The following is a 12,727-nucleotide window of genomic DNA, read 5'->3' on the forward strand; positions in this document are numbered from 1 at the left end:
GTCTGCCCCCACCCACCTCCGATCACCCACCAGCAACAATAGACCCCCTGGAAAAATAGATCTCCTCCAGCTAGAATAGATCCCACAGCAGCCAGCATCAATAGACCCTGCAGTACATCCCAGACCCCTTACCATTACATACAGTCAGGGTATCGTTACCTTATACATAATGTGGCAGATGCACAAAAGGATTACGCCGGCGTATCTATTGATGCGCAGGCGTAATTTTAAATTTCCCGCGTCGTATCTTTGTTTTGTATCCACAAAACAAGATACGACGGCATCTGGGATCGATCCGACAGGCGTACGTCTTAGTACGCCGTCGGATCTTAGATGCAATATTTCGGCGGCCGCTAGGTGACGTTTCCGTCGAGTATGCAAATTAGCTATTTACGGTGATCCACGAACGTACGTCCGGCCGGCGCATTTTTTTATGTCGTTTTCGTTCGGCTTTTTCCGGCGTATAGTTAAAGGTGCTGTTATGAGGCGTACTCAATGTTAAGTATGGCCGTCGTTCCCGCGTACAATTTTGAAATTTTTACGTCGTTTGCGTAAGTCGTTCGCGAATAGGGATTTGCGTAGAATGACGTCACCGTCGGAAGCATTGGCTTTTTCCAGGTTAATTTCGCGCATGCGCACTGGGATACCCCCACGGACGGCGCATGGGCAGTTAAAAAAAAATGTTGTTTACGTCGGGTCACGAAGTATTAACATAAAACACGCCCCCATTACATCCATTTGAATTCCGCGCCCTCACGCCGCCAGAGATACACTACGCCGCTCTAACTTACAGCGCAAATTCTTTGTGGATTTGAAAAAAAAAATAAGTTGCGGCGGCGTAGTGTATCTTAGATACGCTGCGCCCAGTGTATTAATGCGCCCAGGTACGTGGATCTACCCCAAAGTGTATCTAAACCTAATGCCGCGTACACACGATAATTTTTCGGCATGTAAAAAACAAAGTTTTTCAGCATCTAGAAAAAACGTTGTTTTTTCCAACTTCATCATTAAAACGACGTTGCCCACACACAATCGTTTAAGAAAAATGCTCTAGCAAAGCGCGGTGACGTACAACGCGTATGACGGCACTATAAAGGGGAAGTTCCATGCGGATGACGCCACCCTTGGGGCTGCTTTAGCTGATTTTGTGTTAGTAAAAGACGATTTGCGCTTTTCTGTCTGTTACAGCGTGATGAATATGCTTACTCCATTACAAACGGTAGTTTTACCAGAATGAGCGCTCCCGTCTCATAACTTTCTTCTGAGCAATGTGCGGGTTTTTAACGTCGTTTTAGCCCACACGCGATAATTTTTTACAACCCGAAAAACGACATTGTTTAAAACGTCGTTTAAAAATGCAGCATGTTCGAAAAAAAATTGTCGTTGTTCAGAACCCGAAAAATGATGTGAAGCCCACACACAATCATTTTAAATGACATTTTTTAAAAACGTTGTTTTTTACATGCCGAAAAATGATCGTGTGTACGCGGCATAAGAGAAAAAATGTAATCAATGCAGCCATCACATGAAGGACTATTAAGCTGCAATATCCCTATTTTCCCTTTATTTTCAACCAGGGATCCCTGTTTCAGCCCATAAATGTCATACTACTGCGCTGCAAGCATGCGCATCACACACGATTGCAGGTGATTGCAATTGCAGCCCAGCCCCATTCACCCATAGTGCCCACCGAAAGTGACATGCCCAGACATTATCTTTGCAGGTTAACCAGTTGTCCTGACTGGACGTCATATGAGGTCTTTCAGGAAAACTGTCAGCATGCGCCCGTGGGGGCACGCAGCGAGGCGATCGGTCAGTCTGACACAGCGCTACACTGATCTCGGTAAAGAGCCTCTGACAGAGGCTCTTTACCACGTGATCAGCCATGTCCAATCACGGTGTAAACAGATAGAGCCGTTTATCGGCTTTTCCTCACTCGCATCTGACAGATGCAAGTAGAGGAGAGCCGATCGGCAGCTCTCCTGACAGGGGGGGTCTGTGCTTATTGTTTATCAGCGCAGCCCCCCCCCCACAGATGCCCACACTGGACCACCAGGGATGCCGCCAGGACCACCAGGGATGGCCAGCACACATGGATAACCAGGTATGCCTCCCATGGCCACCAGGGATGCCACACAGTGCCCTAAAAGATGCCAATCAGTGCCCAGAAATTGTGCCAGTCAGTGCCCACTACAAATGCCTGCCAGATGTCTCCTCATCAGTAATGCCCAGCAGTGCCACCCATCAGTGTCCTTCAGTGCCACCCATCAGTGCCACCTATCAGTGCCCATCCATGCCTATCAGTTCCCATCAGTGCCCATCCGTGCCACCTATCAGTGTCACCCATAAGTACCCATCAGTACAGCCTTTCAGTGCCCTTCAGTGCCGCCTATCAGTGCCCATCAGTGCTGCATATCAGTGCCATCTATCAGTGCCACCTCATCAGTTCCATCTCATTATTGCCACCTCATCAGTGCCCATCAGTGCCGCCTTATCAGTGACTGTCAGTGCAGCCTCAACAGTGCCCATCAGTGAAGGAGAACACTTACTTATTTACAACATTTTATAACAGAAACAAAGAATTTTTTTTTTCCCGGTCTTTTTTTATTTGTTGCGCAAGAAATAAAAACCTCAGCAGTGATCAAATACCACCAAAAGAAAGCTATATGCGTGTGAACAAAATTATAAAAAATGTGTTTGGGTACAGGGTAGCATGACCGCGCAATTGTCACTCAAAATGCGTCAGCGCTGAAAGCTAAAAATTGGCCTGGGCAGGAAGAGGCGAAAGTGCACGGTATTGAAGTGGTTAAGGGGGATCGGCCACATGTTTTTGCTACCCCCAACTGCAAGTGTAAGTAAGCCCTTATTTAGTAATTACAATCTTCACAGATGCTGTGCAAAGATGTACAAAATCGCTCAGATTCAGGCTCACTGCTTAGCTGAGATTACATTGTATCTTTTGATGCCTGCGGAGGAGGAAGAAGAAAAATGTGCAGCTGTACAATCAGCTCATAAAGCGTAAAAAATATTAGTATGTGCCAGAAAAAAATACTTGAGGTCATTTTCACTGTTATAACTGCATTATTTGCTCAATAGGAAAGGTCAGACCCTATTACAATTTTTTATTTCTGTCTGTGTGCCCAATGGGGAAATTCACCCCTGTATTTGTCCTGATGACCATGAAGAAAAGTCACAACATTTTCAGTTGTCACCAGAGCAAGAGGTCGGAGGAATTTTTAATTTTCCATGCAGTCTAAAGTCCAGATTCTGAAAGGACTTACGACGGCGCAGCGCCATGTACGCCGTCGTAAGTCCTAATCCGACCCGTCGTATCTATGCGCCTGATTCTTAGAATCGGTTACGCATAGATATCCATTAGATCCGACAGGCGTAAGTCTCTTACGCCGTCGGATCTTAACCGCATTTTTTTGTTGACCGCTAGGTGCCGCTTCCGTCGAATTCTGCGTTGAGTATGCAAATTAGCTAGATACGCGAATTCCCGAATGTACGCGCGGCCGACGCAGTAAACTTAGGACATTTACGTTAGGCTTTTCCCGGCATATAGTTTCCCCTGCTATATGAGGCGTAAGTGCGGCGTACCGATGTTAAGTATGGCCGTCGTTCCCGCGTCGAAATTTTAAAAAGTTACGTTGTTTGCGTAAGTCGTCCGTGAATGGGGCTGGACGTCATTTACGTTCACGTCGAAACCAATGACGTCCTTGCGGCGTACTTTGGAGCAATGCACACTGGGAAATTCCACGGGCGGCGCATGCGCCGTTCCACAAAAACGTCAATCACGTCAGGTCACAGTAGTTTTACATAAAACACGCCCCCCTGATCCAAATTTGAATTAGGCGGGCTTACGCCGGCCAATTTACGCTACCCCGCCGCAACTTACGGAGCAAGTGCTTTGAGAATACAGCACTTGCCCGTCTAAGTTGCGGAGGCGTAACGTAAATCGGATACGTTACGCGCGGGCAAAGATACGCTGCTGACTGAGAATCTGGCCCTAAATGTTAAAAAAATATGGGTGGGGTTTCAAATAAGCGATGACATAACGATATCACTAAGATCCAGCATATGGTGTCTTATGACTATAAAAATGTTTGGCAAAAAAATAAATAAAACATGGTATACAATAGTGCAAAATGTTAGAAATATGGAAGAATACAATATACAAAAGTGACTGTTTTTCTTACTGGTTGTTCATACAAGATGTTACTATGATGTAGCATTATTTTCAATGGTTACGCCTTCATCAATGCATTCTTGTAGGTACAATAGTCAATCACTGAGGGATGAGCTAATGGAGATATTACAATTTTTTTTTATAAGGGAGGAAAACATGAATTATCATTTATAATGGTCATTGTGACAGGAGTCACTTTTGGCGGAGGGCTTGTGGAACCCAGCTTACCTTGGAGAACTCCGGAAACCCCTTGTCCAGCTCCCCCACCCCCTTCTATGTGTAAGTCAACCTATGTCTATTAGGGGTACAGGTGACCGAGAACCCCAGTCTGATCTGCACTAATCAGACTCACCAAACAACCACACCAGACTCTGCATTTTCTTTTACCTCTGTTATCATTGGGCCAAATCCGCAAAAGGGATACGATGGCGTAATTGCTGTTACTCCGTCGTATCCCTGGTCCTAACTATGGAACTGATCCACAGAATCAGTTTTCCATAGTTAGGGAGAAGATCCGGCATGTGTAAGGGACTTACACTGCCGGATCTTAGGATGCAGTACCGCATCCGCCGCTGGGGGCATTTCGTGTCGAAATGCCGCCTCGGGTATGCAAATTAGCACTTACGGAGATCCACGAAGCTTTTCAGCTTCGTTTTTTCTCCGTAAGTATTAAGTTGCATACGCAAAATTAGGGCTGCTTTTACATGGTGTAAAGTTAGTACACCATGTAAAAGCAGACCTTTCTGTCCAGCGACGCGATTTTTTTTTTAAATTTTTTTTTTTTTTCGCGCCGTATTTTTTTTTTTCCCGACGCAAATTTATTGACCCGTCGCAATCCACAAAGCTCGGCGTAACGTAATTTCGCGCTATGCACGTCGGGAAAATGACGTCACGAGCATGCGCAGTACGGCCGGCGCGGGAGCGCGCCTAATTTAAATGGGAATCGCCCCCATTTGAATAGGAACGCCTTGCGACGGCGGAATTTAAGTTACACAGCCCAAAATTTCTAGGTAAGTGCTTTGTGGATCGGGCACTTAGGTAGAAATTTTAGGGCAGTGTAACTTAAATGGAAAAAATTAAGTTAGGCACGATCTTTGTGGATTTGGCCCATAGATTCTATATATGTGGTTTGTGCTGAAGGAATAAAGGGGTTCTTTCACTTGGGATATTTCACTTGAATATTTCTGAACAATATCCCTACAGAAATATATGAAGATAAATAATTTCACCTTTCAGATTGCTAGATTGTTTGAGGTGTGGCTGTATCCCATTGTTCTATTGCTTCTGTCTGCCTTGGGAACAACCTATTATGGGATGTATATGTATATGTGGATTAGCTGGAAGAGGGGAGGGGGGGTTTTCTCCAGCAGCCCCTCCCCATGACGGTCTACTGTTGAAATGTTTTAATACCTGTGTCTCTTGTTACTGAATGTAGTTTACCCTGCCCTGTGTCATTATGCAAAGAAGGGGGGTGGTTCTCTCTGTACATGTGTTTGAATAAACAGTTCCAGCTTTGCAGCCAAACGAGTCCTGCCTAGTTATTGGTTGTGGTTGCAAGCGCTGCTTGGTTTATATTTAATCTCACTCATTATGGGTATTGATTTATATTGACCTTTTGACAATATAATATCTAATATCTATATTAAGACTAGAGGAAGCGGTATATGATAGAAGAACTCAAGCGGATTGTGGGACGTTCTGATACAGTCCCACATCATATGATACTCAGAATTATTTTTAGTATGAATAGCAACAGCCACATTGATTTCTTCCGTTCTCCCTCACTATATATACCTGTATACAGGTATATATAAATACACATATGTTCATTTTTCTGAAAACTTTTAATTAATTATCACTAGGGTTGCACCGATACCGGTATCTATGCCAATACTGAGTATTAGCATGAGTACTCGTACCTGTTCAAATGCTCCGATTCCTGAAACCAATACCTTTGCGGTGCGGTTTGAGCCCATACAATATAGTACCACGTGGTTTCCTGCACCACTCCTGTGTGAACCCAGGGTTGTCATAGTGACTTCAGCCTGCGTTCACACAGGAGCGGTGTGGAAGAACCGCATTCAATTCGGACAGGAATTGCACCACATTCCTGTTCAAATCGCTTGCGATTCTTGCAATGCAAGTTAAGCCCATTAATTTTGTATAGGCCTAAATCACACTGCAAAGGTATCAGTACTTGGTATCAGCGAGTACTTGACCGAAAGTATCGGCACTTGTACTCACCGGTAAAAAACGGTATCAGTGCATCCCTAATTATCACTTCTTCCACATGTCTAAACACTGTCTATTTAGTCGATCTGGTTTCAGTTGGATGCTACTTGCATATTAATGAATGCTGTTGTAAATAATTCATAGCAACAGTTTACAATTGGACAACAAAAATCTGCTAGTGGCTTTTCTTTGGTTTGTTATTTTTACTCCGGAAATTTGCACGCTACACTGACTTTTCATGTACAATTCAACAGGGAAAACTGTCAAGAGTAACAAACACCAGACTAAGGGAAATAAATAGGTCAGTATGGATGAGATTATGAAAAAACTTATGAAACTTGCACTGAACACGATGGAAAGTACATTAGAAGCAAAAAGTGACCTATCTAACGGGCATCCATCTGGCTAGTTGGGGTAAAATGGAATTTAGCCAAGTGGAGATATTCTAGAAATTTGATACTGTTCATTGTCTTATTACTGCTGACTAATTACCACTGGGACAATTTTTTTCTATCTGGCAGATTTCTCTAGCAGGGATGCATACAGCAGTAAAACTTTTTTTGTTGAAGAGTAGGGAAGGGTCACTTGGCAATTCTTTTCACTTCCCGTCCCACTATCCAAAATTTCCACATTCTGCATGAAGCCAAAAAATAAAGTTTTGTGTCTGGATTTACATTAAAAGCCGGTAGGGCAGCCCCCCCCCCCCCCCTGAGGCCCTATACGCCAGGATTAAGGATGTGGAGCTAATGGAGAGGATGACGGCCAGAATGTTGGACAGACTGGAGGCCCACGACAAGGTCTGGGAGCTGTGGCATCGTCGGGAGGAGGTATCCTGAGCAGGTAGCTAAACCACACTGATGACTTCTCACTTCATTCCCTTCCATCTGTTCTTCTCCTCTTTTTTCGTTATCTTACTTCTCTCTATTCCCCTTTTTATTTTCTTTCTCTCTATTTTTTTTTCTCTCTCTTCTTCTCTTGAGTCCATAAGTGACTCTTAACCTCCCTGGCGGTATGATTCTGTCTGGAATTTCGTACCAAAAGCGGTACAATTATTTTGCAAGGAAATTTGGCGTTTTATACTGTAGGCCTGTAATTTTTAGAAATAACTCACTTAAATCTGACCAAGCAAGAGTCTTGTAGGCATCCCGGGTATGATTTTTTTTTTAAAACAAAATTATAAATTATAATATAATAAATAATTATAAATAATTATAACAAATAAGAATATAATTATAATAAAAATTATTCAATAATGTAATCAACTCAAAATCACTGAAATGTGCTCAGTTGCAGAATTGTCGCTGTCATTATTATTATTTTTGTATGACAAATTTCCCCACAAATCGCTATCGCACAATTCTGCAAGTGATTATAATTTATTATCGCTGTTTTCTAGCTGATCTAAAACCATTTTTGACATAAAGGGACACTTTTGGACAATCTACAGTTTTTAGGCAAAAATTAAATTTTTTATTTTATAAAAGTACATGCAGGACACTGGGCAGACCACTAGGGACAAGGGGGGGGGGGTTTTTTTACATACAGTACAGTAATCTATAAGATTACAGTATACTGTATGTAAGGTGTTTGTTTACTTTTTTGAATTTGGCGCCGTTCTCCGCTCCCGTGCGTCGTAACGTCGCAGGGAACGGAGATCGGCGGCACACGGGGACGCTGTGAATCGAGCGAGGAGGACCCGCTCGCTCACACAGCGGGGATGCATCGCTGGATCCAGGGACAAGGTAAGCAACTTGCCTGTGGATCCAGCGAAAGGTAAGCCGCGCCGCTGCACACTCTGCACGTCCACCCCGAGCGTGACTCTGGGATACCGATCTTATCATTGAAAACCTACCCCGAGTCACGCTCGGGTTTACCGCTAAGGGGGTTAAGCGTTTATTAGTTCACTATTGCACTGAAATGTTTATATCATTCCATGAGTGTATTTGGTTCAAAGAATGTTTGCTCAGTATGGACTAGGCGCTCCCTCGTGAGATGACTCAAGGCCTCGTACACACGACCGAGTTTTTTGGCAAAAACCAGCAAGAAACTTGCTGGGAGATATTTTTTTGCCAAGGAAACCGGAAACTGTCGAGAAACTCGACGAGCCAAAAAGAGAGCAAGTTCACTATTTCCTCGACGGGAATGGAGAAACTTGCCTTGTCGAGTTCCTCGACAGCCTAACAAGGAACTCGACGAGGAAAACTATGTGTTTCACCCGTCGAGTACCTCGGTCGTGTGTACGAGGCTTCATAGTTGGTCAGACAGCGCTCTGGATATTGTCAAATGTGTTAATGACCACTCCACTGCTTACGAGGAAAGTCTTGCATGTATTTTTGTATTGAATAATCTCTAAATAAAGCTGTTATTGAAATAAGCCGGTAGGACTAACCTGAGTGGGATGCAGCAGTTATTTTTACCACTTCCATACAGGGCATTTTCACCCCCTTCTTGCCCAGACCAATTTTTAGTTTTCAGCGCTGTTGCACTTTGAATGACAATTGCGCGGTCATGCAACACTGTACCCAAATGAAATCTTTATGTCCCCCCCCCACCACAAATAGAGCTTTCGTTTGGTGGTATTTTTCACCTCTGCGGTTTTTATTTTTTGCGCTATAAACAAAAGAAGAGCGACAATTTTGAAAAAAACACAATATTTTTTACTTTTTCATTTAATAAATATCACAATTAAACAAAAAAATTAATTCCTCAGTTTAGACCAATACGTATTATTCTAAATATACTCAATCAATATATGCAATAAGCGTATATTGATTGGTTTGTGCAAAAGTTATAGCGTACACAAAATAGGAGATAGATTTATGGCATTTTTATTTTTTTTATTTTTTTTACTAGTAATGGCAGCGATCTGCGAATTTTATTGTGACCGTGACATTGCGGTGGACATATCGGACTTTTTTGACACGTTTTTGGGACCATTCACATTTATACAGCGATTAGTGCTATAAAACTGCACTGATTACTGTGTAAATGTGACTGGCAGGGAAGGGGTTAACACTAGGGGGCGCTGAAGGGGTTAATATGTTTCCTATAGAGTGATTCTAACTGTAGGGGGGAGGGGACTCACAAGGGGAGGATACCGATGTGTTTTCCTCTGTACTGGGAACACACATCGGTCTCCTCACCTATGACAGGAGGTGGATCTGTGTGTTTACACACACAGATCCACACTCCTGCCATAATCGTGGGTTCCTGGCGGACATCGCGGCCACCGGGCACGCGCACCGGGTCACAAGCGGTTCCGCGGGCTCGCACGCGCGCGCCCTAGATGGCCGGGAATATGACGTCCAACCGGAGGGAGGGAGGGTTCCAGCCGGCATCATATTATTATAGTGCATATTTAAAGTGATTGTAAACCCTGTTTTTTTCTACAGATCTTACCTGTTCTGTGCAATGGAATTGCACAGAGAGACCCCGATCTTTCTCATTCTGGATCCTCCACCGGCCACTACCTATTATGGCACACCCGTGGGCTTAAATCTGACTGTGTAGCTTTCCCCTTCCTCCTGCTCCCTCATCACAAAATTTGACGGACAGCAGCAGAAGTCAACGACGAAGCTTGTGAGAGAGAAGAGAAGGGAGAGAGTCACTTCAGACGGGAACAGCACTGGATCAAGTGAGGACTTAGGTAAGTATGGGGGGGGGGCATACTGATACCTAAACATGTTTTACCTGAAAGCAAGGAATGCATTCAGGTAAAAAAAAGTTTAAGCTTTAGAGCCACTTTAATACTTACCTCTTTTGTGGCCTGTGACTATATACAATAGATTTAGAGAAAAAGACATGCCATATCAATATTTGAAGCTCTGAATATTTTAGTTTTTTTCATAGGTAGATATAGGTAGCCCTAGGTCTGTCAAATGGCTAGTATCAGTACAGTATCAGTACATGTCTTTTCCAGCAATATTAGTAATATTTTTGTGACAGACCCCCGTATTCAAGAGGAGTATGTCCGCCATATAAGCTTCCTTTGCCCGGTACCAGCATGATCCAAGGTCCCACCCACCCAGTCACTTGTCGAGACATCAGTGAAGGGTGAAGATAAGCATAAGGCTGTTTATTTAACCACTTCCATACAGGGCACTTATACACCTTCCCGCCCAGACCAATATTTAGCTTTCAGCGCTGTTGCACTTTGAATGACAATTGCGCGGTCGTTCTACACTGTACCCAAGCTAAATTTTTATCATTTTATACCCACAAATAGAGCTTTCTTTTGGTGGTATTTGATCACCTTTGGGATATTTATTTTCTGCAAAAAAAATTAAAAAATGACCGAAAATTTAGAAAAAAAACGTTTTTTTTTGTTTCTGTTATAAAACATTGTAAATAAGTACGTTTTCTCCTTCACTGATGGGCACTGATGGTACTGCACCGACGGGCACTGATAAGGCGGCACTGATGGGCACCGATGAGGTGGCACTGATGTGGTGGCATTGATGGGCACTAATATGCGGCACTGATGGGCGGCACCGATGGGCACTGATAGGCGGCACGGATAGGCGGCATGGATGGGCTTGGATAGGCGGCATGGATGGGCATGGATAGGTGGCACAGATGGGCACAGATAGGCGGCACGGCTGGGCACAGATAGGCGGCACGGACGGGCACGGATAGGCGGCACGGACGGGCACGGATAGGCGGCATGGATGGGCACTGATAGGCGGCATGGATGGGCACTGATAGGTGGCACGGATAGGCATAGATGGGCACTATTGTATGTGTTGTACTAATGGATGCCAATCAGTGTCAAACAATGCCTGCCAATCAGTGATGCCCATTGTGGGCACTGATTGGCATCCATTGCGGCACTGATTGGCATCCATTTTTTGTGTCCTCCTCATCCCTGGTGGTCTAGGGTGGCATCCTTTTTTTTTTATCCCTGGTGGTCTATATGGCCATCCCTGGTGGTCCAGTGGGCATCCTCGGGGGGGCTGTGCTGATAATCGATCAGCACAAACCCCCCCCCCCCCCATCACAGGAGCAGCCAATCGGCTCTCCTCTACTCGCGTCTGACAGACGCGAGTGAGGGAAAAGCCGATTACCAGCTTTTCCTATTTACATCGTGATCAGCCGTGATTGGACACGGCTGATCACGTGGTAAAGAGTCTTTAGTAAAGAGGCAAAAAACGACGTTTCAAACGACGTTTTTACACCCGCGCATGCCCAGAAGCTAGTTATGAAGCGAGCTTCAATGGAAAAACGTGGTGAACGTAACCTCGCTTTGCTAGAGCATTGTGAAAAAACGATGGTGTGTAGGCAACATCGTTTTTGAAAATTGAAGTTTCAAAAACGTCGTTTTTTACTTCACAGAAAACGTCCTTTTTTTACATCGCATAAAACGACCGTCTGTACGCGGCATAATAGCTGACAGGGGTTCCATTAACAAGTAATCCAATCCACATAAGCATATACATCCCATAATAGGTTGCTCCCAAGGCAGACAGAAACAATAGAACAATGGTATACAGCCACACCTCAAACGATCTAGTAAAAAGCATACAACAGTCTACGAGACCAAGCTCATACAATATTCCAGCAGTCGAAAAGGTGGAATTAATTTATCTTCTTATATTTCTTTTGATGAATATTGTTAAGAAATATTAATGTCCCAAGTGAAAGAGCCCCTTCATTCTTTCAACACAAACCACACATATAATACCCAGGATAACAGGGGTAGAAGGAAATTCTGCCCCCGGGGTGTAGTTGTATGGTGAGTCTGGTTAGTGCAGACCCGACTGGGGTTCTCAATCACCCTGTGCCCCTAATAGACACAGGGTAACTTACACATAGGAGGGGCCAGGGGAGATGGATAAGGAGTTTCCAGAGCTCTCCAAGGTAAACTGGGTTCCTGGGTTCCTCAAGCCCCCCGCCCAAAGTGACTCCCATCACAATTTGTTTTTCAATCATATTTATTGATTTTTTTAAAGAACAAAAAAGAACTGCATAACAAAATATAAAACGATAAATGAGGATATATAATCAGAGTTTAGAAAAAAAATACAGTTATATATAGTAAAGTACAGTAACATTTGCATTTATATATTAAAATCGTCAAAGGTCTATAATGAATAGTATAACTGATCTCAGGGAGATGTTCCCGTCATACCTATTCAGTTAATGAACAGAACAATGAGACAATTTTTCAGGAGAGTGTTAAACATGCCTTAATGGGAACATGGAACACTCAGTACATAGACAGATAGATAAGATAAATAACTGTAAATATGAAAGTCAGAAAGAGTAAGGGAGGTGAGGAATAAATGAGGTTCTCTCAAGGGTCAGGAT

This window comes from Rana temporaria, chromosome 6, assembly GCF_905171775.1.
Source record: "Rana temporaria chromosome 6, aRanTem1.1, whole genome shotgun sequence".
Lineage (NCBI taxonomy): Eukaryota > Metazoa > Chordata > Amphibia > Anura > Ranidae > Rana > Rana temporaria.